Source organism: Cherax quadricarinatus, unplaced genomic scaffold (genome assembly GCF_038502225.1).
Source record: "Cherax quadricarinatus isolate ZL_2023a unplaced genomic scaffold, ASM3850222v1 Contig434, whole genome shotgun sequence".
Taxonomy (NCBI): Eukaryota; Metazoa; Arthropoda; class Malacostraca; order Decapoda; family Parastacidae; genus Cherax; species Cherax quadricarinatus.
Genome location: NW_027195460.1, coordinates 150,326 through 177,271, shown reverse-complemented (window position 1 = coordinate 177,271; position 26,946 = coordinate 150,326). Strand labels below are relative to the sequence as shown.

Here is a 26,946-nt window from a genome sequence, read left to right as displayed (position 1 = left end):
AGTCAACTTGATGGAGCAGCAGCTGGTGTTATGTGGCTGGTGAGTGAGGGAGTCAACTTGGTGGAGCAGCAGCTGGTGTTATGTGGCTGGTGAGTGAGGGAGTCAACTTGGTGGAGCAGCAGCTGGTGTTGTGTGGCTGGTGAGTGAGGGAGTCAACTTGGTGGAGCAGCAGCTGGTGTTGTGTGGCTGGTGAGTGAGGGAGTCAACTTGGTGGAGCAGCAGCTGGTGTTGTGTGGCTGGTGAGTGAGGGAGTCAACTTGATGGAGCAGCAGCTGGTGTTATGTGGCTGGTGAGTGAGGGAGTCAACTTGGTGGAGCAGCAGCTGGTGTTGTGTGGCTGGTGAGTGAGGGAGTCAACTTGGTGGAGCAGCAGCTGGTGTTATGTGGCTGGTGAGTGAGGGAGTCAACTTGGTGGAGCAGCAGCTGGTGTTGTGTGGCTGGTGAGTGAGGGAGTCAACTTGGTGGAGCAGCAGCTGGTGTTATGTGGCTGGTGAGTGAGGGAGTCAACTTGGTGGAGCAGCAGCTGGTGTTGTGTGGCTGGTGAGTGAGGGAGTCAACTTGGTGGAGCAGCAGCTGGTGTTGTGTGGCTGGTGAGTGAGGGAGTCAACTTGGTGGAGCAGCAGCTGGTGTTGTGTGGCTGGTGAGTGAGGGAGTCAACTTCAACAGATCCTGGTCAACCAGAGTCCTGTGTGACAGACACTAAATAAGTCACTCAACATAGCAGCTATGATGGAAGTCTTTCATCTACACGAGGCTCATAAGACTGCACTACACTTGTGCGCTGATATTTATATTAGCTACATTATAATCTCTAAAATGTACATATAAAGTAATTTTAAAATATATATACACTGTGCAGTTCTCTGTATGTACACACTGAAAGATGTGTACCTCTCTGTATGTACACATTGAAAGATGTGTACCTCTCTGTATGTACACACTGAAAGATGTGTACCTCTCTGTATGTACACACTGAAAGATGTGTACCTCTCTGTATGTACACATTGAAAGATGTGTACCTCTCTGTATGTACACATTGAAAGATGTGTACCTCTCTGTATGTACACATTGAAAGATGTGTACCTCTCTGTATGTACACATTGAAAGATGTGTACCTCTCTGTATGTACACATTGAAAGATGTGTACCTCTCTGTATGTACACACTGAAAGATGTGTACCTCTCTGTATGTACACACTGAAAGATGTGTACCTCTCTGTATGTACACACTGAAAGATGTGTACCTCTCTGTATGTACACACTGAAAGATGTGTACCTCTCTGTATGTACACACTGAAAGATGTGTACCTCTCTGTATGTACACATTGAAAGATGTGTACCTCTCTGTATGTACACATTGAAAGATGTGTACCTCTCTGTATGTACACATTGAAAGATGTGTACCTCTCTGTATGTACACATTGAAAGATGTGTACCTCTCTGTATGTACACATTGAAAGATGTGTACCTCTCTGTATGTACACATTGAAAGATGTGTACCTCTCTGTATGTACACATTGAAAGATGTGTACCTCTCTGTATGTACACACTGAAAGATGTGTACCTCTCTGTATGTACACATTGAAAGATGTGTACCTCTCTGTATGTACACATTGAAAGATGTGTACCTCTGTATATATATACTGCGGTACATAAAACCCAGTTAGTTGTTTTCTTTGAGATGGCAGCGTGGTGGTGGTAGTGGTGGTGGTAGTGGTGGTGGTAGTGGTGGTGGTAGTGGTGGTGGTAGTGGTGGTGGTAGTGGTGGTGGTAGTGGTGGTGGTAGTGGTGGTGGTAGTGGTGGTGGTAGTGGTGGTGGTAGTGGTGGTGGTAGTGGTGGTAGTGGTGGTAGTGGTGGTGGTAGTAGTGGTGGTGGTAGTGGTGGTGGTAGTGGTGGTGGTAGTGGTGGTGGTAGTGGTGGTGGTAGTGGTGGTGGTAGTGGTGGTAGTGGTGGTGGTAGTGGTGGTGGTAGTGGTGGTGGTAGTGGTGGTGGTAGTGGTGGTGGTAGTGGTGGTGGTAGTGGTGGTGGTAGTGGTGGTGGTAGTGGTGGTGGTAGTGGTGGTGGTAGTGGTGGTGGTAGTGGTGGTGGTAGTGGTGGTGGTAGTGGTGGTGGTAGTGGTGGTGGTAGTGGTGGTGGTAGTGGTGGTGGTAGTGGTGGTGGTAGTGGTGGTGGTAGTGGTTGTGGTAGTGGTGGTGGTAGTGGTGGTAGTAGTGGTGGTAGTGGTGGTAGTAGTGGTGGTGGTAGTGGTGGTGGTAGTGGTGGTAGTGGTGGTAGTAGTGGTGGTAGTAGTGGTGGTGGTAGTGGTGGTGGTAGTGGTGGTGGTAGTGGTGGTGGTAGTGGTGGTGGTAGTGGTGGTGGTAGTGGTGGTGGTAGTGGTGGTAGTGGTGGTGGTAGTGGTGGTGGTAGTGGTGGTGGTAGTGGTGGTGGTAGTGGTGGTGGTAGTGGTGGTGGTAGTGGTGGTGGTAGTGGTGGTGGTAGTGGTGGTGGTAGTGGTGGTGGTAGTGGTGGTGGTAGTGGTGGTGGTAGTGGTGGTGGTAGTGGTGGTGGTAGTGGTGGTGGTAGTGGTGGTGGTAGTGGTGGTGGTAGTGGTGGTGGTAGTGGTGGTGGTAGTGGTGGTGGTAGTGGTGGTGGTAGTGGTGGTAGTGGTGGTAGTGGTGGTGGTAATGTTGGTGGTAGTGGTGGTGGTGGTAGTGGTGGTGGTAGTGGTGGTGGTAGTGGTGGTGGTAGTGGTGGTGGTAGTGGTGGTAGTGGTGGTGGTAGTGGTGGTGGTAGTGGTGGTGGTAGTGGTGGTGGTAGTGGTGGTGGTAGTGGTGGTGGTAGTGGTGGTGGTAGTGGTGGTGGTAGTGGTGGTGGTAGTGGTGGTAGTGGTGGTAGTAGTGGTGGTAGTGGTGGTGGTGGTAGTGGTGGTGGTAGTGGTGGTGGTAGTGGTGGTGGTAGTGGTGGTGGTAGTGGTGGTGGTAGTGGTGGTGGTAGTGGTGGTGGTAGTGGTGGTGGTAGTGGTGGTGGTAGTGGTGGTGGTAGTGGTGGTGGTAGTGGTGGTGGTAGTGGTGGTGGTAGTGGTGGTGGTAGTGGTGGTGGTAGTGGTGGTGGTAGTGGTGGTGGTAGTGGTGGTGGTAGTGGTGGTGGTAGTGGTGGTGGTAGTGGTGGTGGTAGTGGTGGTGGTAGTGGTGGTGGTAGTGGTGGTGGTAGTGGTGGTGGTAGTGGTGGTGGTAGTGGTGGTGGTAGTGGTGGTGGTAGTGGTGGTGGTAGTGGTGGTGGTAGTGGTGGTGGTAGTGGTGGTAGTGGTGGTAGTAGTGGTGGTAGTAGTGGTGGTGGTAGTGGTGGTGGTAGTGGTGGTGGTAGTGGTGGTGGTAGTGGTGGTGGTAGTGGTGGTGGTAGTGGTGGTAGTGGTGGTAGTAGTGGTGGTAGTGGTGGTAGTAGTGGTGGTGGTAGTGGTGGTGGTAGTGGTGGTGGTAGTGGTGGTAGTGGTGGTAGTAGTGGTGGTAGTGGTGGTAGTAGTGGTGGTGGTAGTGGTGGTGGTAGTGGTGGTAGTGGTGGTAGTAGTGGTGGTAGTGGTGGTGGTAGTGGTGGTAGTGGTGGTAGTGGTGGTAGTAGTGGTGGTAGTGGTGGTAGTAGTGGTGGTGGTAGTGGTGGTGGTAGTGGTGGTGGTAGTGGTGGTAGTGGTGGTAGTGGTGGTAGTAGTGGTGGTGGTAGTGGTGGTGGTAGTAGTGGTGGTGGTAGTGGTGGTGGTAGTAGTGGTGGTAGTGGTGGTGGTAGTGGTGGTGGTAGTGGTGGTGGTAGTGGTGGTAGTGGTGGTAGTAGTGGTGGTAGTGGTGGTGGTAGTGGTGGTGGTAGTGGTGGTGGTAGTGGTGGTGGTAGTGGTGGTAGTGGTGGTAGTAGTGGTGGTAGTGGTGGTAGTAGTGGTGGTGGTAGTGGTGGTGGTAGTGGTGGTGGTAGTGGTGGTAGTGGTGGTAGTAGTGGTGGTAGTGGTGGTAGTAGTGGTGGTGGTAGTGGTGGTGGTAGTGGTGGTAGTGGTGGTAGTAGTGGTGGTAGTGGTGGTGGTAGTGGTGGTAGTGGTGGTAGTGGTGGTAGTAGTGGTGGTAGTGGTGGTAGTAGTGGTGGTGGTAGTGGTGGTGGTAGTGGTGGTGGTAGTGGTGGTAGTGGTGGTAGTGGTGGTAGTAGTGGTGGTGGTAGTGGTGGTGGTAGTAGTGGTGGTGGTAGTGGTGGTGGTAGTAGTGGTGGTAGTGGTGGTGGTAGTGGTGGTAGTGGTGGTGGTAGTGGTGGTAGTGGTGGTGGTGGTGGTGGTAGTGGTGGTAGTGGTGGTGGTAGTGGTGGTAGTGGTGGTGGTAGTGGTGGTAGTGGTGGTGGTAGTGGTGGTGGTAGTGGTGGTGGTCTCAGTAGTAGCACCAGTTCCTAGTAACCAGTTACCAGTAACCAGTGTACCAGTAGATGACTCACTACCAACCGTCTCTGCTTGAATCACTGTCTGTATTCATATTGTGCTGACCACAGCAGTATTCAAACACCCCCTCACATATGGGTACTAGGGTTAGTTAGTCTTACGAGTGAGAGCAAGGAGGCAGGTCGCGGCTGTTTGGCGCTTCACATACTTTCAGTTCCAATATACCTACTTCCAGCCTACGTGAGTATTTTTACCCAATCCACGTGTTCGAACCCCACATGATAAATGGTGGCAACGGTGTGGGAGCGTGGATTTAAGCTTTTTAAGGGTATTTCAAGACGTTAGAAGACTGTTTGTGAGTAGCCGGTGGGTCAAAAGGTGAACCGTCTTACCCATCTCCAGCTACTCGCTCCCCTCACAACCTCCAGCCTGCAAGCCTGTTGCAGCTGTTTTTCAAGCTTCCTGGCTTAGTTCGTGTGCTAATTGCTTCAATCTCCGAGGGGTTGACCCGGATTTTGCAATTAAGCCAGTCAGTAAGCCAGACTGTGGAGAACGCCAGTCAGCCTGTCATCCAGCCTGTCTCCTGTCATCCACCTCATCTACCTGTGGCTGTTTGCACCCTTGTACCGGCTCCTAATACTGTTTTGGCTCACATAATTGGTCAAGAGATTGTAGCTGAGCGCCAACGATAAAGCCAGTTATGTGAGTTCACCGAGAAAGCGCATTTCTTCCGACAACAGTGAGTGTAGGAGGCGTCAGTCATCTACTGGTACACTGGTTACTGGTAACTGGTTACTAGGAACTGGTACTACTACTGAGAGTGGTAGTAGTGGTGGTGGTGGTGGTGGTGGTAGTGGTGGTGGTAGTGGTGGTGGTGGTAGTAGTGGTGGTGGTAGTGGTGGTGGTAGCGATGGTGGTAGTGGTGGTGGTAGTGATGGTGGTAGTGGTGGTGGTAGTGGTGGTGGTAGTGGTGGTGGTAGTGGTGGTGGTAGAGGTGGTGGTAGTGGTGGTGGTAATGGTGGTAGTAGTGGTGGTGGTAGTGGTGGTGGTAGTGGTGGTGGTAGAGGTGGTGGTAGTGGTGGTGGTAGTAAGTTTATTCAAGTACAAGTACACATAAATAGTTACATAAATAAGATAAGAAAGAAGGAACACTGCAGCAGGACCACTGGCCCATGCGAGGACCACTGGCCCATGCGAGGCAGGTCCAATTACCATGCATAGCAGCATATGTACTCACCTAAATTGTACTCACTTTTTGGGTTGCAAGGGTCGAGACTCAGCTCCTGGTCCCGCCTCTTCACTGAGTGCTACTATGTCCTCTCTCTCCTTGCTCAATGAGCTTTATCATACCTTGTCTTAAAGCTATGTATAGTTCCTGCCTCCACTACATCACTTGCTAGACTATTCCACTTCCTGACAACTCTGTGACTGAAAAAATACTTCCTAACATCCGTTTGACTCATCTGAGTCTTCAGCTTCCAATTGTGACCCCTTGTTTTTGTGTCCCATCTCTGGAACATCCTGTCTCTGCCCACCTTGTCTATTCCACGCAGTATTTTGTATGTCGTTATCATGTCGTTATCATGTAGATTACCTAGGATAATCCCCCCAAAAGTCAAGGTGACTGTTAGTGTTAAGGTGATGGAAGTGATTGTGGTGGTGGTGGTGGTGATTTATTGATCAGGAAACAATACAAGTATTGTGCTCCCTGACACAGGTCATTGTCAGATGGTGACTCGTCATTGCTGTAACATCCGCTGGCCTGACCATGTTACGTGTCCCGTTACAAAAATTTAAGTTCATACTTTACACAGTGTCTTTCCACTGCCAGAGTTTCTGTTGCAAGAAAACATCACTGTTGTACATTTATACAACAGTCACTGAAAAAGTCTGTTGCATCAGGAAAAGTTTTTCTCTGTTTTTGGGTATTTCTTTTGAATCATTGGGTCAGATATACATCATCTCTCCAAAGTATATACGTAAAACTAAATAGATAACCTGAGTGTTCACTTATACATCTGAATTACAGCAAGTGTAATGCAGTATATATATGAACGTCACTGAGACACAAGACATGTCTCAGACTCTGAGAGAGTATGAAGTACCTGAGTGGTGGTGTTAGCAGCAGGTACCTGAGTGGTGGTGGTGCTAGCACCCGGGCAACAGAGCTAGAGTGAGGTTGTCGTGTGACTGAGAGAGAACTGGCTCCTTATGGGTGCTGGAGGCAGGGAGGAACCACGAAGCCAGGGTAATATATTGGCTAAGATCATCCAGTACGATTTGGCACCTAACTCCGTCCCTCTCAAACATACCCAGCACGAACGAGAGCTTGCGACATACCATGGAGGAAGTGGGGGCAGGGGACATAGTCATAATATGCGGAATACTTAGAGGAGTAGACAAAGTAGATATTGATAGACTTTTGACAACAAGACGAACAACATAGAAAATGAATGATAATAAAACCTGATTTAATTATTTTTCCACCATGGACTTCGTTCATGCGGTTTTCCGGGGCTTTTGAAAATCAATTAGATGGTTAAAATCTCTCATATAAATAAACAAAGCATTAAAATCTTGTCCACTTCTAGTGGAATATATATACTGTTGTAATCTTAGTTCAAGACTTTTCCCAGTTTGTCCGTAATAAACTTTATCACATATTTCACAAGGAATCTTATAGATACGACTGTCAGCATTTTTGGGAGAATTTGTAATCAAATTTTTTTTTTTACCGTAACTAGATTTTTAAATACAACTTTGATATTAGAATTCTTAATCAGAGGTGTATCAGGAAAATTTTCATGGTAAGGGCCGAGGCTGAGGGACTGATTACCTCATCTTTTGTATACAGTCCTTTTGTCTTGTAGTTATGTCCTTGAATTTGTTTTGAGACACTCAGAAAGACTAAGATTCACACAGAGATAATCAGAGGCACTTCGAGACACTTATGAACAATCAGAGACACTGAGAGACACTTATGAACAATCAGAGACACTGAGAGACACTTATGAACAATCAGAGACACTGAGAGACACTTATGAACAATCAGAGACACTGAGAGACACTTATGAACAATCAGAGACACTGAGAGACACTTATGAACAATCAGAGACACTGAGAGACACTTATGAACAATCAGAGGCACTTCGAGACACTTATGAACAATCAGAGACACTGAGAGACACTTATGAACAATCAGAGGCACTTCGAGACACTTATGAACAATCAGAGACACTGAGAGACACTTATGAACAATCAGAGACACTGAGAGACACTTATGAACAATCAGAGACACTGAGAGACACTTATGAACAATCAGAGACACTGAGAGACACTTATGAACAATCAGAGACACTGAGAGACACTTATGAACAATCAGAGACACTGAGAGACACTTATGAACAATCAGAGACACTGAGAGACACTTATGAACAATCAGAGACACTGAGAGACACTTATGAACAATCAGAGGCACTTCGAGACACTTATGAACAATCAGAGACACTGAGAGACACTTATGAACAATCAGAGGCACTTCGAGACACTTATGAACAATCAGAGACACTGAGAGACACTTATGAACAATCAGAGACACTGAGAGACACTTATGAACAATCAGAGACACTGAGAGACACTTATGAACAATCAGAGACACTGAGAGACACTTATGAACAATCAGAGACACTGAGAGACACTTATGAACAATCAGAGACACTGAGAGACACTTATGAACAATCAGAGACACTGAGAGACACTTATGAACAATCAGAGACACTGAGAGACACTTATGAACAATCAGAGACACTGAGAGACACTTATGAACAATCAGAGACACTGAGAGACACTTATGAACAATCAGAGACACTGAGAGACACTTATGAACAATCAGAGACACTGAGAGACACTTATGAACAATCAGAGACACTGAGAGACACTTATGAACAATCAGAGACACTGAGAGACACTTATGAACAATCAGAGACACTGAGAGACACTTATGAACAATCAGAGACACTGAGAGACACTTATGAACAATCAGAGGCACTTCGAGACACTTATGAACAATCAGAGACACTGAGAGACACTTATGAACAATCAGAGGCACTTCGAGACACTTATGAACAATCAGAGACACTGAGAGACACTTATGAACAATCAGAGACACTGAGAGACACTTATGAACAATCAGAGACACTGAGAGACACTTATGAACAATCAGAGACACTGAGAGACACTTATGAACAATCAGAGACACTGAGAGACACTTATGAACAATCAGAGACACTGAGAGACACTTATGAACAATCAGAGACACTGAGAGACACTTATGAACAATCAGAGACACTGAGAGACACTTATGAACAATCAGAGGCACTTCGAGACACTTATGAACAATCAGAGACACTGAGAGACACTTATGAACAATCAGAGGCACTTCGAGACACTTATGAACAATCAGAGACACTGAGAGACACTTATGAACAATCAGAGACACTGAGAGACACTTATGAACAATCAGAGACACTGAGAGACACTTATGAACAATCAGAGACACTGAGAGACACTTATGAACAATCAGAGACACTGAGAGACACTTATGAACAATCAGAGACACTGAGAGACACTTATGAACAATCAGAGACACTGAGAGACACTTATGAACAATCAGAGACACTGAGAGACACTTATGAACAATCAGAGACACTGAGAGACACTTATGAACAATCAGAGACACTGAGAGACACTTATGAACAATCAGAGACACTGAGAGACACTTATGAACAATCAGAGACACTGAGAGACACTTATGAACAATCAGAGACACTGAGAGACACTTATGAACAATCAGAGACACTGAGAGACACTTATGAACAATCAGAGACACTGAGAGACACTTATGAACAATCAGAGACACTGAGAGACACTTATGAACAATCAGAGACACTGAGAGACACTTATGAACAATCAGAGACACTGAGAGACACTTATGAACAATCAGAGACACTGAGAGACACTTATGAACAATCAGAGACACTGAGAGACACTTATGAACAATCAGAGACACTGAGAGACACTTATGAACAATCAGAGACACTGAGAGACACTTATGAACAATCAGAGACACTGAGAGACACTTATGAACAATCAGAGACACTGAGAGACACTTATGAACAATCAGAGACACTGAGAGACACTTATGAACAATCAGAGACACTGAGAGACACGTAGAGACAATCTGAAAGCTGTAATGGAAGTAGTAATACGAAGAAACTTAAAAGTTCTCTAATATACACTAAATACTACGTATGACATATTTTGCAGATGCAGTTTTAATTACACACGCATACACCGTGAGGTGTATGCATACAATGATACATAAATATACACTTCTCAGTGTATGACTTGATCACTTTGTTAAGACAAAGTATTACTGAGAGTCAGTGTACAGGAGTGTGTCAACACAACCTCCCATGCGAAGTAGAGTATGGTACCATCACAACACTGGTGATGCTGTGGTTCCATGCAGAGTATGGTACCATCACAACACTGGTGATGCTATGGTACCATGCAGAGTATGGTACCATCACAACACTGGTGATGCTATGGTACCATGCAGAGTATGGTACCATCACAACACTGGTGATGTTATGGTACCATGCAGAGTATGGTACCATCACAACACTGATGATGTTATGGTACCATGCAGAGTATGGTACCATCACAACACTGGTGATGCTGTGGTTCCATGTAGAGTATGGTACCATCACAACACTGGTGATGCTGTGGTTCCATGCAGAGTATGGTACCATCACAACACTGGTGATGTTGTGGTTCCATGTAGAGTATGGTATAATCACAACACTGGTGATGTTGTGGTTCCATGTAGAGTATGGTACCATCACAACACTGGTGATGTTGTGGTTCCATGCAGAGTATGGTACCATCACAACACTGGTGATGCTGTGGTTCCATGCAGAGTATGGTACCATCACAACACTGGTGATGTTGTGGTTCCATGCAGAGTATGGTACCATCACAACACTGGTGATGTTGTGGTTCCATGTAGAGTATGGTACCATCACAACACTGGCGATGTTGTGGTTCCATGCAGAGTATGGTACCATCACAACACTGGTGATGCTGTGGTTCCATGCAGAGTATGGTACCATCACAACACTGGTGATGTTGTGGTTCCATGCAGAGTATGGTACCATCACAACACTGGTGATGTTGTGGTTCCATGCAGAGTATGGTACCATCACAACACTGGTGATGTTGTGGTTCCATGCAGAGTATGGTACCATCACAACACTGGTGATGTTGTGGTTCCATGCAGAGTATGGTACCATCACAACACTGGTGATGTTGTGGTTCCATGCAGAGTATGGTACCATCACAACACTGGTGATGTTGTGGTTCCATGCAGAGTATGGTACCATCACAACACTGGTGATGCTATGGTTCCATGCAGAGTATGGTACCATCACAACACTGGTGATGCTGTGGTTCCATGCAGAGTATGGTACCATCACAACACTGGTGATGCTATGGTTCCATGCAGAGTATGGAACCATCACAACACTGGTGATGCTGTGGTTCCATGTAGAGTATGGTACCATCACAACACTGGTGATACTGTGGTTCCATGCAGAGTATGGAACCATCACAACACTGGTGATGCTATGGTTCCATGCAGAGTATGGTACCATCACAACACTGGTGATGCTATGGTTCCATGCAGAGTATGGCACCATTACAACACTGGTGATACTGTGGTTCTATGCAGGTTATGGTACCATCACAACACTGGTGATGCTGTGGTTCCATGCAGAGTATGGAACCATCACAACACTGGTGATGCTGTGGTTCCATGCAGGGTATGGAACCATCACAACACTGGTGATACTGTGGTTCCATACGGAGTATTTGCTAAGTTGGTCTTGTAGTGAATGGTTCCTGTAGTGAGGTGATCAGTGATGGTTCATAGAAGCTAATTGATCCTCTCATGATCTTCTCATTACCTTTGAAAAGATCAATATTCACCAGTGCTGGCGCACTCAGTTCACACACTGAGGTCCGTGGCTCGATCCCCGGTACGGGTGGAAACATCAGGATGTGTTTCCTTAAGACACCTGCTGTACATGTTCACCTAGCAGTAAAATAGGTACCAGGGTGTTAGTGAACTGGTGTGGGTCGCATCCTGGGACAAAATTGACCTAATTTGTGGGAAATGCTCAGCATAACAAGTGGCTTTGTATATAGTAGTATGTCACCGATGTCACCGATGTCACCGATGTCACCGATGTCACCGATGGTCTGTATACCTTGTACATGTACCGGTAGAAATAAAGATATTATTATTATTATTATTATTAATCAATAAAGCCAGCACACACCTTGATTCACAATAGTAAGCCAGCACACACCTTGATTCACAATAGTAAACCAGCACACACCTTGATTCACAATAGTAAGCCAGCACACACCTTGATTCACAATAGTAAGCCAGCACACACCTTGATTCAAAATAGTAAGCCAGCACACACCTTGATTCACAATAGTAAGCCAGCATACACCTTGATTCACAATAGTAAGCCAGCACACACCTTGATTCACAATAGTAAGCCAGCACACACCTTGATTCACAATAGTAAGCCAGCACACACCTTGATTCACAATAGTAAGCCAGCACACACCTTGATTCACAATAGCAAGCCAGCACACACCTTGATTCACAATAGTAAGCCAGCACACACCTTGATTCACAATAGTAAGCCAGCACACACCTTGATTCACAATAGTAAGCCAGCACACACCTTGATTCACAAAAGTAAGCCAGCACACACCTTGATTCACAAGAGTAAGCCAGCACACACCTTGATTCACAAAAGTAAGCCAGCACACACCTTGATTCACAAAAGTAAGCCAGCACACACCTTGATTCACAAGAGTAAGCCAGCATACACCTTGATTCACAATAGCAAGCCAGCACACACCTTGATTCACAATAGTAAGCCAGCACACACCTTGATTCACAATAGTAAGCCAGCACACACCTTGATTCACAATAGTAAGCCAGCACACACCTTGATTCACAATAGCAAGCCAGCACAGACATTGATTCACAATAGCAAGCCAGCACACACCTTGATTCACAATAGTAAGCCAGCACACACCTTGATTCACAAGAGTAAGCCATCACACACCTTGATTCACAAGAGTAAGCCAGCACACACCTTGATTCACTATAATAAGCCAGCACACACCTTGATTCACTATAATAAGCCAGCACACACCTTGATTCACAATAATAAGCCAGCACACACCTTGATTCACAAGAGTAAGCCAGCACACACCTTGATTCACAATATTAAGCCAGCACACACCTTGATTCACAATAATAAGCCAGCACACACCTTGATTCACAATATTAAGCCAGCACACACCTTGATTCACAAGAGTAAGCAAGCACACACCTTGATTCACAAGAGTAAGCCAGCACACACCTTGATTCACAAGAGTAAGCCAGCACACACCTTAATTCACAATAATAAGCCAGCACACACCTTGATTCACAATAATAAGCCAGCACACACCTTGATTCGCAATATTAAGCCAGCACACACCTTGATTCACAATAGTAAGCCAGCACACACCTTGATTCACAATAATAAGCCAGCAAACACCTTGATTCACAATAATAAGCCAGCACACACCTTGATTCACAATAACAAGCAAGCACACACCTTGATTCACAATATTAAGCCAGCACACACCTTGATTCACAAGAGTAAGCCAGCACACACCTTGATTCACAATAATAAGCCAGCACACACCTTGATTCACAATAATAAGCCAGCACACACCTTGATTCACAATAACAAGCCAGCAAACACCTTGATTCACAATAATAAGCCAGCACACACCTTGATTCACAATAATAAGCCAGCACACACCTCGATTCACAATAATAAGCCAGCACACACCTTGATTCACAATAATAAGCCAGCACACACCTTGATTCACAATAATAAGCCAGCACACACCTTGATTCACAATAATAAGCCAGCAAACACCTTGATTCACAATAATAAGCCAGCACACACCTTGATTCACAATAATAAGCCAGCACACACCTCGATTCACAATAATAAGCCAGCACACACCTTGATTCACAATAATAAGCCAGCACACACCTTGATTCACAATAATAAGCCAGCACACACCTTGATTCACAATAATAAGCCAGCACACACCTTGATTCACAATAATAAGCCAGTACACACCTTGATTCACAATAATAAGCAAGCAAACATCTCGATTCACAATAATAAGCCAGCACACACCTTGATTCACAATAGTAAGCCAGCACACACCTTGATTCACAAAAGTAAGCCAGCACACACCTTGATTCACAAGAGTAAGCCAGCATACACCTTGATTCACAATAGCAAGCCAGCACACACCTTGATTCACAATAGTAAGCCAACACACACCTTGATTCACAATAATAAGCCAGCACACACCTTGATTCACAATAATAAGCCAGCAAACACCTTGATTCACAATAATAAGCCAGCACACACCTTGATTCACAATAATAAGCCAGCACACACCTCGATTCACAATAATAAGCCAGCACACACCTTGATTCAAAATAATAAGCCAGCACACACCTTGATTCACAATAATAAGCCAGTACACACCTTGATTCACAATAATAAGCCAGCACACACCTTGATTCACAATAATAAACCAGTACACACCTTGATTCACAATAATAAGCCAGCAAACATCTCGATTCACAATAATAAGCCAGCACACACCTTGATTCACAATAATAAACCAGTACACACCTTGATTCACAATAATAACCCAGTACACACATTGATTCACAATAATAAACCAGTACACACCTTGATTCACAATAATAAACCAGTACACACCTTGATTCACAATAATAACCCAGTACACACCTTGATTCACAATAATAAGCCAGCACACACCTTGATTCACAATAATAAGCCAGTACACACCTTGATTCACAATATTAAGCCAGCACACACCTTGATTCACAATAATAAGCCAGCACAAACCTTGATTCACAAGAGTAAGCCAGCACACACCTTGATTCACCATAGTAAGCCAGCACACACCTTGATTCACTATAATAAGCCAGCACACACCTTGATTCACAATATTAAGCCAGCACACACCTTGATTCACAAGAGTAAGCCAGCACACACCTTGATTCACTATAATAAGCCAGCACACATCTTGATTCACAATATTAAGCCAGCACACACCTTGATTCACAAGAGTAAGCCAGCACACACCTTGATTCACTTTAATAAGCCAGCACACACCTTGATTCACAATAATAAGCCAGCACACACCTTGATTCACAATATTAAGCCAGCACACACCTTGATTCACTATAATAAGCCAGCACACATCTTGATTCACAATATTAAGCCAGCACACACCTTGATTCACAATATTAAGCCAGCACACACCTTGATTCACAAGAGTAAACCAGCACACACCTTGATTCACTTTAATAAGCCAGCACACACCTTGATTCACAATAATAAACCAGTACACACCTTGATTCACAATAATAAACCAGTACACACCTTGATTCACAATAATAAACCAGTACACACCTTGATTCACAATAATAAACCAGTACACGCCTTGATTCACAATAATAAACCAGTACACACCTTGATGCACAATAATAAACCAGTACACACCTTGATTCAAAATAATAAACCAGTACACACCTTGACTCACAATAATAAACCAGTACACACCTTGATTCACAATAATATACCAGTACACGCCTTGATTCACAATAATAAACCAGTACACACCTTGATTCACAATAATAAACCAGTACACACCTTGATTCACAATAATAAACCAGTACACGCTTTGATTCACAATAATAAACCAGTACACACCTTGATTCACAATAATAAACCAGTACACACCTTGATTCACAATAATAAACCAGTACACGCCTTGATTCACAATAATAAACCAGTACACACCTTGATTCACAATAATAAACCAGTACACTCCTTGATTCACAATAATAAACCAGTACACGCCTTGATTCACAATAATAAACCAGTACACACCTTGATTCACAATAATAAACCAGTACACTCCTTGATTCACAATAATAAACCAGTACACGCCTTGATTCACAATAATAAACCAGTACACACCTTGATTCACAATAATAAACCAGTACACACCTTGATTCACTATAATAAACCAGTACACGCCTTGATTCACAATAATAAACCAGTACACACCTTGATTCACAATAATAAACCAGTACACACCTTGATTCACAATAATAAACCAGTACACGCCTTGATTCACAATAATAAACGAGTACACACCTTGATTCACAATAATAAAGCAGTACACACCTTGATTCACAATAATAAACCAGTACACACCTCGATTCACAAAAATAAACCAGTACACACCTTGATTCACAATAATAAAACAGTACACACCTTGATTCACAATAATAAACCAGTACACACCTCGATTCACAATAATAAACCAGCACACACCTTGATTCACAATAATAAACCAGTGCACACCTTGATTCACAATAATAAACCAGTACACACCTTGATTCACAATAATAAACCAGTACACACCTCGATTCACAATAATAAACCGGCACACACCTTGATTCACAATAAGAAACCAGTACACACCTTGATTCACAATAATAAACCAGTACACACCTCGATTCACAATAATAAACCAGCACACACCTTGATTCACAATAATAAACCAGTACACACCTTGATTCACAATAATAAACCAGTACACACCTTGATTCACAATAATAAACCAGTACACACCTCGATTCACAATAATAAACCAGCACACACCTTGATTCACAATAATAAACCAGTACACACCTTGATTCACAATAATAACCCAGTACACACCTTGATTCACAATAATAAACCAGTACACACCTTGATTCACAATAATAAACCAGTACACACCTTGATTCACAATAATAAACCAGTACACACCTTGATTCACAATAATAAACCAGTACACACCTTGATTCACAATAATAACCCAGTACACACCTTGATTCACAATAATAAACCAGTACACACCTTGATTCACAATAATAAACCAGTACACACCTTGATTCACAATAATAAACCAGTACACACCTTATAATAATGTTTCACTCCGTTATGATACATTATCAAGTAACGACTGAACAATATACTTAATGTGGAGGAAGTCAGAAGACAGGTCAGGTGAAGACTTGAGGTCAGAAGACAGGTCAGGTGAAGACTTGAGCTCAGAAGACAGGTCATATAAAGAGATAAGGTCAGAAGATAGGTCATGTCTTCACCTGACCTGACTTGCTGTGGTTTACTCAATTTTCTCCATCATTTGTGACTTAATAATGGCCAAGGACAGACCGAAACGCACTTTTCTTGTGACATGTGGCAGCCACATTACCGTGTCCTGGTCTATACACGTTGACATTAACAGTAATATGGGTTGGCGAATCCATAAGCATATTGATAAGGTTGTTGATAGCTGCCATGTAGACGGTGATGTCGCAGGAAGTAGCGTAAGTGATTTCTTCTGTGTCCGAATGGATGAGGTCCTGGATGTGTCAAGAAATGTTGTGGAGCAGCCAGTGTCAGCTGCAGACACAGCATCAGCAGCATTATCAGCAGCTGTAGGGAAGATGAGGTGTTGTTTAGAGGACTGACTCAAGTATTGTAACCTTATACATAGGATGCAATGTTTTTTTCACTAATATTAGTGTGTTATAATAGGCAAAAAATACATTTACTCATTTTGTTCGTCTGTGTCTTTGTTTCATGGTTTGCTAGGAGATATCTTTAGACATTTTTTTACAGTAAGTGGTGTATACAAGTTTGTTGACAAACAAGATCTGGGAATAAAGAGGTCACATTTGTGACCTCGTAAGTCACACTAACAGTTGTACTTTGTGTCACCTTATAGTTGACAGTTTTGACTCGTTCTCTCACTTATTATTTTTGTAAGTTATTTACTCTAAAGTTTTTCGTTGTCACTATAACAAAACCTTTAACCTCAAGTATTAGTCAGATATAATAACTGTTTGTGATGCATAACTTACCGTGTATTTCATGGTGGAGCAGCGGCTGGTGTTGTGTGGCTGGTGTTGCTTGGCTGGTGTTGTGTGGCTGGTGTTGTTTGGCTGGTGAGTGAGGGAGTCAACTTGGTGGAGCAGATCCTCGTCAACCAGTTCTGTTTTACAGACACTAAATAAATCACTGAACATACCAGCTATGATGGAAGTCTATCAACCACATGACGGTCATTAAGGCTGCATATCACATGTATACTATCGTTCAACTGTGCTTTAATATCCGAAATAGACATTAACGTATATGTAAATTATATTCACTGAGAGACGTGTAAGTCAGCATATAAACATTGTGGTAGTGTTATGTTTGACGTGATAAACCTTTAATTAATTACATCATAAGTCAGGAAAATTTAAGTGGTGGTGGTAATGGTAATGCTGGTGGCGTTAGTGGTGGTGGTGGCGGTGGTGATGCTGGTGTGGGTTGTGTTAGTGCTGGTGTTAGTGATGGTATGACTCACGAAATCGTAATGACATGATTGCAAACAAACCATACCACGGGTGGGGTTAAAACCCGCGATCAGAGAGTTATTAAACTCCAGACGCTGGGCCAGCTGGCTACAATAAGATTCATCCAACTAGGTATATTTATACACCATAGGAAGGTTAGCATAAACACCACTGTGACCACAAATGCAAGTTTAAATATACCTAGTTGGGTGAATCTTATTGTGACCAGCTGGCCCAGTGGCTAACGCGTCGGTCTGGAGTTTAATGACTGATCACGGGTTCTAACCCCACCCATGGTATGGTTAGTGATGGTAATGATGCTGTTTGTGGTGTTAGTAGTGGTGGTAGTGATGCTGGGGTGGGTTGTGTTAGTAATGGTGTTAGTGGTGGTGATTTATTGGTCAGGACACAATACAAGTATTGTGCTACCTGACACGGGTCATTGTCAGATGGTAACTCGTCACTACTGTAACATCTCGTCTGCCCCTGTTAAGTTTTGTGTCCCGTTACAAAAAAATAAGTTTATTCTTAACACAGTGTCTGTCTACTGCCAGAGTTTCTGTTGAAAGTAAGATTAGATTTTGCCACCGAAGTGGCTAGTTTATTGTGCACCCCATATCCATCCTGTGGACGGTAGCGCGAGAGCATATCCATCCTGTGGACGGTAGCGCGAGAGCATATCCATCCTGTGGACGGTAGCGCGAGAGCATATGGATACACAAAAGGCCTAGGAACTAGGCCCCAAAGGGTTAACAGGAATACATATGGATTTATATCTACATATTGTTAGATACATTATTGTGATCTTTGAAAGTGAGATCCTCTGACATCATCACTCCCAGTTTCTCGCTCTATTGTGTGATTGGAATTTCTTTTGTACTCAGATACGGTTTTAATTTCCTCGAGTTTTCCATATCGGAGTAATTGAAATTTATCTTCATTGAACTTCATATTTTTTTTGAGGCCCATTTAAAGATTTGGTTGATGTCCGCCTGGAGCCTTGCAGTGTCTTCGATGGATGACACCGTCATTCAAATTCGGGTGTCATCACAAAGGAAGACACGGTGCTGTGGCTTACATCCCTGACTATGTCAGATATGAGGATGAGGAACAAGATGGGAGAGAGTACTGTGCCTTGTGGAACAGAACTTTTCACCGTAGCTGCCTCGGACTTCACTCTGTTGACTACTACTCTTTGTGTTCTATTTGTTAGGAAGTTGTAGATCCATCTACCAAGTTTTCCTGTTATTCCTTTATCATGTATTTTGTGTGCTATTGCACCATGGTCACACTTGTCAAAAGGCTTTTACCAAGTCTGTGTATGCTACATCTGTATTTTGTTTGTCTCCTAGAGTATCCAGGACCTTGTCATAGTTGTCCAGTAGTTGGGACAGACCCATGTTGCCCTGGGTTGTGTAAATGATGTGTATCTAGGTGGCTGGCTATCTTGCTTCTTAAAACCTTTTCAAAGATTTTTATGGTATGGGATGTTAGTGCTATCGGTCTGTGATTCTTTGCAAGTGCTTTACTGCCACCTTTGTGGAGGGGGAGGGCTATATCTGTTGTTTTTAGTGACTGTTGGATGACAGCAGATTAGCAGCAAGTACCTGAGTGGTGGTGGTGTTAACAGCAGCCAACAGCGACCTGGGGAACAGAGCCAGAGTGAGGCTGTCGTGGATGTGTGACTGAGAGAGAACTGACTCTTATGGGTGCGGGAGGCAGGGAGGAACCAGGAAGCCAGGGCAATGTATTGGCTAAGATCATCCAGACCGTTTTGGCACCTAACTCCGTCCCTCTCAAACATACCCAGCACGAACGAGAGGTTACGACATACTATGGAGGAAGTAGGGGAGGAGGGACATACGAAATACTTAGTGGAATAGACAAAGTAGATATTGATAGACTTTTAACAGCAAGAGGAACAACCCAGAGACACAAATGGAAACTCAACACACTCTAGGAAATATGTCTTCAGCGTCAGGTCAGAAGAAAACTGAAACACACTAGAGATATACAATAGAAGCTCAAGCAATAGCAGACTCAGGGAAGCTAAATCATTAGTAATATTTTTTAGGAATTCCACTGCTTGCGGAGATAAGACAAGAACAACAGAGTTGGGTGGAGCGCATCTTCCACGAACCCAGAAAATTGGTTGAACTAGTACACTGCCGGAGATTAATCAAGAAATTGTATCTAACAAGTTGTTAACAAAGTACCTGACAAGCTGTTAACAGAGAATAACAGTTAGGGAGGAAGAGTCAGAATGGGCAAAAGTAAAGTGTGGGGCACCACAAAGCTTAGTACTGGATCTTATTTTTGTTTGATAGCGTAAACGATCTGATTGAAAGAATAGCAATGTATGGAAAATAGCTGTTGGAGTTTAACCTGGGTAAATATATATATATATATATATATATATATATATATATATATATATATATATATATATATATATATATATATATATATATATATATATATATATATATATATAATATATATATATATATATATATATATATATATATATATATATATATATATATATATATATATATATATATATATTGCATATATATATATATATATATATATATATATATATATATATATATATAAATATATATATATATATATATATATATATATATATATATATATATATATATATATATATATATATATATATATATATATATATATATATATATATATATGCAATAAGAACACAGTAAACAGGTGATGCTACAATATGCAGAACAATCACTGTGAAAAAAATAGTGAAATCCCAAGCGCTTTCGTTATTTCTCACATTATTAAGAAACTATAAAATTAAAAGCTCAACAGAAGACATATAGGGGGGGGGAGAGATTACACTTCACGGTCAACATACAACACCTCAACCTTTTATGATGATGTGGGTGAGGTGGTCAAGGACCTGCCAGGCGCACCTTATATTCTACCCAGGATTTAAGATTTTAACTTGTCGAATATATCTTAAATTCTTCCCAAATTTGATTAATTATAAATGAATCCAATTTGTATAATCCAAAAGCAATATTCATATTAATTTCAACCTATTTTTTAATGAAACCTGACTCCATTATATTCCTCTCGACCATGGATATGCTAGGTACAATTTTTCCGGACTTTTGGAAATCCATTGGATGGTTAAAATCTCTCAACTGAATAAACAGAGCAATAGAATCTTGGCCGGTTCAAAAATATTTGTTATTGGGATCTTAGTTCAAGACTTTTCTCAGACTGACCGTTTACCTAGAGTTTACCTGGGGAGGGTTTCGGGGGTCAATGCCCCCGCGGCTCAGTCTGAGACCAGGCCTCGTGGTGGATCAGGGTCTGATCCACCAGGCTGTTACTGCTGGCCGCACGCAATCCAACTTAGGAACAACAGCCCGGCTGGTCAGGTACTGACTTTAGATGCTTGTCCAACACCTTATTGAAGACAACCAGGTGTCTTGAAGACAATCAGGGGTCTTGAAGACAACCAGGGGTCTTGAAGACAACCAGGGGTCTTGAAGACAGTCAGGGGTCTTGAAGACATGTAAAGTAAAAGGACACAAGTGCAACTAATGTGACATTTTATTGTGGCAACGTTTCGCTCTCCAGGAGCTTTGTCAAGCCGTCTTGAAGACAGCCAGGGGTCTTGTGTCATGTAAGGGGATAATGGAATGACTGGATAAGACAGGGGATAAGGGAGTAATCGGAGGGAGTAGGCAGGAGATGTGAGTAGAGTGACAGAAGAGGAGGTAACGTGAGGTGACTGTAACTGGACCATCACCTCAAATCACCTCTCATTATCTCTACCACCATACTACTCACCCTCTCAGTACTTGAAATAAAATAACGAATAAAAGAATAAATAACGGGGACGGTGAATATTATTATTCTACTCATAGGAAAGCACTGGTTTGGTAACAGAGTTGTGGATGAGTGGAACAAACTCCCGAGTACAGTTATAGAGGCTAAAACGTTGTGTAGCTTTAAAAATAGGATAAATAAATACATGAGTGGGTGTGGGTGGGTGTGAGTTGGACCTGACTAGCTTGTGCTACTAGGTCAGTTCCCTTGTTCCTTCCTTAAGTGAGTGTGACCTGACCTGACTAGGTTGGGGCATTGGCTTGAGCCGGTAGGAGACTTGGACCTGCCTCGCATGGGCCAGTGGGCCTGCTGCAATGTTCCTTCTTTCTTATGTTCTTATGTTCTTAATATATTTAGGAACAGGAGAACACTGTTGGGTTTAGACAAATGGGGATGGTATATATAAACAGTGAGACAGGGAATACAATCAACTGACGAAACAGAATATAACTTAAAATATAGTTCAGAGGACAGTTCACCACAGGAACTCAGCCACACACTAGCCGCAGGTCCCAAGACCTAAACAGCAAGAGCTCTGCTCCAGCCAGTACTCTGATCAGAGTCTCCAACAGAGTCTCCTCCAGAGACTCTCCAGCAGCCCTCTCCCGAGCTCTGCACTCAGGCCAGAGCTCCTCCAGAATCTCTCTCTCTCTCTAGCTGTTTCCTTGATCTTATATGGTCCTTCAAGCATCCACCACTATGAGGTGTGCACCACGTGTTTTAACCTGACGGCAAGATCTGACGCCGTCAAGAACAAAAGACCTGAGACTTAAGCCAAAAGGCGTGTCTGACAGCTATTTGTCAATGCAAGGTGTGACCATTTACTGGTTAATTAGGTCCCCCTCAGAGACCTCACAAGCACAGTGACCTACATCACACTAGCCAGGTGTCTTCAAGATAACCAGGGGTCTTGAAGACAGCCAGGGTCTTGAAGACAGCCAGGGGTCTTGAAGACAACTAGGGATCTTTAAGACAACCAGGGGTCTTGAAGACAACCAGGGGTCTTGAAAAACCAGGGGTCTTGAAGACAACCAGAGGTCTTGAAGACAACCAGGGGCCTTGAAGACAACCAGGGATCTTGAAAACAAATGGGTCTTGAAAGCAGCTAGGGGTCTTGAATAAAACCAGGGATCCTGAAGACAACCAGGGGTTTTGAAGACAGCCAGGGGTCTTGAAGACAACAAGGGGTCTTGAAGACAATCAGGGATCTTGAAGACAACCAGGGATCTTGAAGAATGCCAGGGGTCTTGAAGACAACCAGGGGTCTTGAAGACAAGCAGAGGTCTTGAAGACAACCAGGGATCTTGAAGACAACTAGGGGTTTTGAAGGCAACCAGGGGTCTTGAAGACAACCAGGGGTCTTGAAGACAACCAGGGGTCTTGAAGACAACTAAGGGTCTTGAAGACAACCAGGGGTCTTAAAGACAACTAGGGGTTTTGAAGACAACCAGGGGTCTTGAAGACAGCCAGGGGTCTTGAAGACAGCTAGGGATCTTGAAGGCAACTAGGCGTCTTGAAGACAGCCAGGGGTCTTGAAGACAACCAGGGGTCTTGAAGACAACCAGGGGTCTTGAAGACAACCAGGGATCTTGAAGACAACCAGGGGTCTTGAAGACAACCAGGGGTCTTGAAGACAACCAGGGGTCTTGAAGACAACCAGGGGTCTTGAAGACAACCAGGGATCTTGAAGACAACCAGGGGTCTTGAAGACAACCAGGGGTCTTGAAGACAACCAGGCGTCTTGAAGACAACCAGGGGTCTTGAAGACAACTAGGGGTCTTGAAGACAGCCAGGGGTCTTGAAGACAACCAGGGGTCTTGAAGACAACCAGGGGACTTGAAGACAACCAGGGATGTTGAAGACAACCACTGGTCTTAAAGACAACCAGGGGTCTTGAAGACAACCAGGGGTCTTGAAGACAACTAGGGGTCTTGAAGACAACCAGGGGTCTTGAAGATAACCAGGGATTTTGAAGACAACCAGGAGTCTTGAAGACAACCAGGGGTTTTGAAGACAACCAGGGGTCTTGAAGACAACCAGGGGTCTTCAAGACAGCTAGGAGTTCTTGAAGACAACCAGGGGTCTTAAAGATAACCAGGGGTCTTGAAGACAACCAGATGTCTTGAAGACAACCAGGGGTCTTGAAGACAACCAGGAGTCTTGAGGACAACCAGGGGTCTTGAAGACAACCAGGAGTCTTGAGGACATCCAGGGGTCTTGAAGACAACCAGGGGTCTTGAAGACAATCAGGAGTCTTGAGGACAACCAGGGGTCTTGAAGACAATCAGGTGTCTTGAGGACAACTAGGGGTCTTGAAGACAACCAGGGGTCTTGAAGACAAACAGGGGTCTTGAAGACAACCAGGGGTCTTGAAGACAACCAGGGGTCTTGAAAACAACCAGGGGTCTTGAAGACAACCAGGGATCTTGTAGACAACCAGGTGTCTTGAAGACAACCAGGGGTCTTGAACACAACCAGGGGTCTTCAAAACAACCAGAGGTCTTGTAGACAACCAGGGGTCTTGAAGACAACCTGGGGTCTTGAAGACAACCAGGGGGTCTTGAAGGCAACCAGGGGTCTTGTAGACAACCAGGAGTCTTGAAGATAACCAGGGGTCTTGAAGACAACCAGGGGTCTTGAAGACAACCAGGGGTCTTGAAGACAACCAGGGGTCTTGAAGACAACCAGGGATCTTGAAGACAACCAGGGGTCTTGAAGACAACCAGGGGTCTTGAAGACAACCAGGGGTCTTGAAGACAACCAGGGGTCTTAAAGACAACCAGGGGTCTTAAAGACAACCAGGGGTCTTGAAGACAACCAGGGGACTTGAAGACAACCAGGGATGTTGAAGACAACCAGGGGTCTAAAAGACAACCAGGGGTCTTGAAGACAACCATGGGTCTTGAAGACAACTAGGGGTCTTGAAGACAACCAGGGGTCTTGAAGATAACCAGGGATTTTGAAGACAACCAGGAGTCTTGAAGACAACCAGGGGTTTTGAAGACAACCAGGGGTCTTGAAGACAACCAGGGATCTTGAAGAGAATCAGGAGTCTTGAAGACAACGAGGGGCTTTGAAGACAACCAGGATTCTTGAAGACAACCAGGGGTCTTGAAGACAACCAGGGGTCTTGAAGACAACCAGGGATCTTGAAGACAACCAGGGGTCTTGAAGACAACCAGGGATCTTGAAGACAACCAGGGGTCTTGAAGACAACCAGGAGTCTTGAAGACAACTAGGAGTCTTGAAGACAACCAGGGGTCTTGAAGACAACCAGGGGTCTTGAAGACAACCAGGGGTCTTGAAGACAACCAGGGGTCTTGAAGACAACCAGGGGTCTTGAAGACAACCAGGGGTCTTGAAGACAACCAGGGTTCTTGAAGACAACCAGGGGTCTTGAAGACAACCAGGGGTCTTGAAGACAACCAGGGGTCTTGAAGACAACCAGGGTCTTGAAGACAACCAGGGTCTTGAAGACAACCAGGGGTCTTGAAGACAACCAGGGGTCTTGAAGACAACCAGGAGTCTTGAAGACAACCAGGGGTCTTGAAGACAACCAGGGGTCTTGAAGACAACCAGGGGTCTTGAAGACAACCAGGGGTCTTGAAGACAACCAGGGGTCTTGAAGACAACCAGGGGTCTTGAAGACAACCAGGGGTCTTGAAGACAACCAGGGGTCTTGAAGACAACCAGGGGTCTTGAAGACAACCAGGGGTCTTGAAGACAACCAGGGGTCTTGAAGGCAACCAGGGGTCTTGAAGACAACCAGGGGTCTTGAAGACAACCAGGGGTCTTGAAGACAACCAGGGGTCTTGAAGACAACCAGGGGTCTTGAAGACAACCAGGGGTCTTGAAGACAACCAGGGGTCTTGAAGAGAACCAGGGGTCTTGAAGACAACCGGGGGTCTTGAGGACAACCAGGGGTCTTGAAGACAACCAGGGGTCTTGAAGACAACCAGGGGTCTTGAAGACAACCAGGGGTCTTGAAGACAACCAGGGGTCTTGAAGACTGCCAACCAGGGTCTTGAAGACAACCAGGGGTCTTGAAGACAACCACGGGTCTTGAAGAAAGCCATGGATCTTGAAGACAACCAGGGGTCTTGAAGCCAACCAGGGGTCTTGAAGACAACCAGGGGTCTTGAAGACATCCAGGGGTCTTGAAGACAACCAGGGGTCTTGAAGACAGCCACGGGTCTTGAAGACAACCAGGGGTCTTGAAGACAACTAGGAGTCTTGAAGACAACCAGGGGTCTTGAAGACAACCAGGGGGTCTTGAAGACAACCAGGGGTCTTGAAGACAACCAGGGGTCTTGAAGACAACCAGGGGTCTTGAAGACAACCAGGGGTCTTGAAGACAACCAGGGGTCTTGAAGACAACCAAGGGTCTTGAAGACAACCAGGGGTCTTGAAGACAACCAGGGGTCTTGAAGACAACCAGGGGTCTTGAAGACAACCAGGGGTCTTGAAGACAACCAGGGGTCTTGAAGACAACCAGGGGTCTTGAAGACAACCAGGGCTCTTGAAGACAACCAGGGGTCTTGAAGACAACCAGGGGTCTTGAAGACAACCAGGGGTCTTGAAGACAACCAGGGCTGTTGAAGACAACCAGGGGTCTTGAAGACAAACATAAGTTTTGAAGACAACCAGGGGTCTTGAAGACAGCCAGGGGTCTTGAAGACAGTCTGGGGTCTTGAAGACAACTAGGGGTCTTGAAGACAACCAGGGGTCTTGAAGACAGGGGTCTTGAAGACAACCAGGGGTCTTGAAGACAGCCAGGGGTCTTGAAGACAGCCAGGGGTCTTGAAGACAGCCAGGGGTCTTGAAGACAACCAGAGGTCTTGAAGACAACCAGAGGTCTTGAAGACAACCAAGGGTCTTGAAGACAGCCAGGGGTCTTGAAGACAGCCAGGGGTCTTGAAGACAACCAGGGGTCTTGAAGACAACCAGGGATCTTGAAGGCAACCAGGGGTCTTGAAAACAGCCAGGGGTCTTGAAGACAACCAGAGGTCTTGAAGACAACCAGGGGT

The 26,946-nt window shown here is 44.4% G+C and overlaps 1 long non-coding RNA gene across 1 annotated transcript; it reads right to left on the bottom strand.

The window, feature by feature from the left end:
* Nucleotides 1–16,714: 16,714 nt before the first annotated feature.
* LOC128693531 (uncharacterized) lies at nucleotides 16,715–19,781 on the bottom strand. Its single transcript, XR_008407735.2, has 3 exons — nucleotides 19,648–19,781; nucleotides 17,561–17,691; nucleotides 16,715–17,132 (listed from the first exon to the last, which is right to left on the bottom strand). It is a non-coding gene; the product is annotated as an uncharacterized lncRNA (long non-coding RNA).
* Between the last annotated feature and the right edge of the window lie 7,165 nt (nucleotides 19,782–26,946).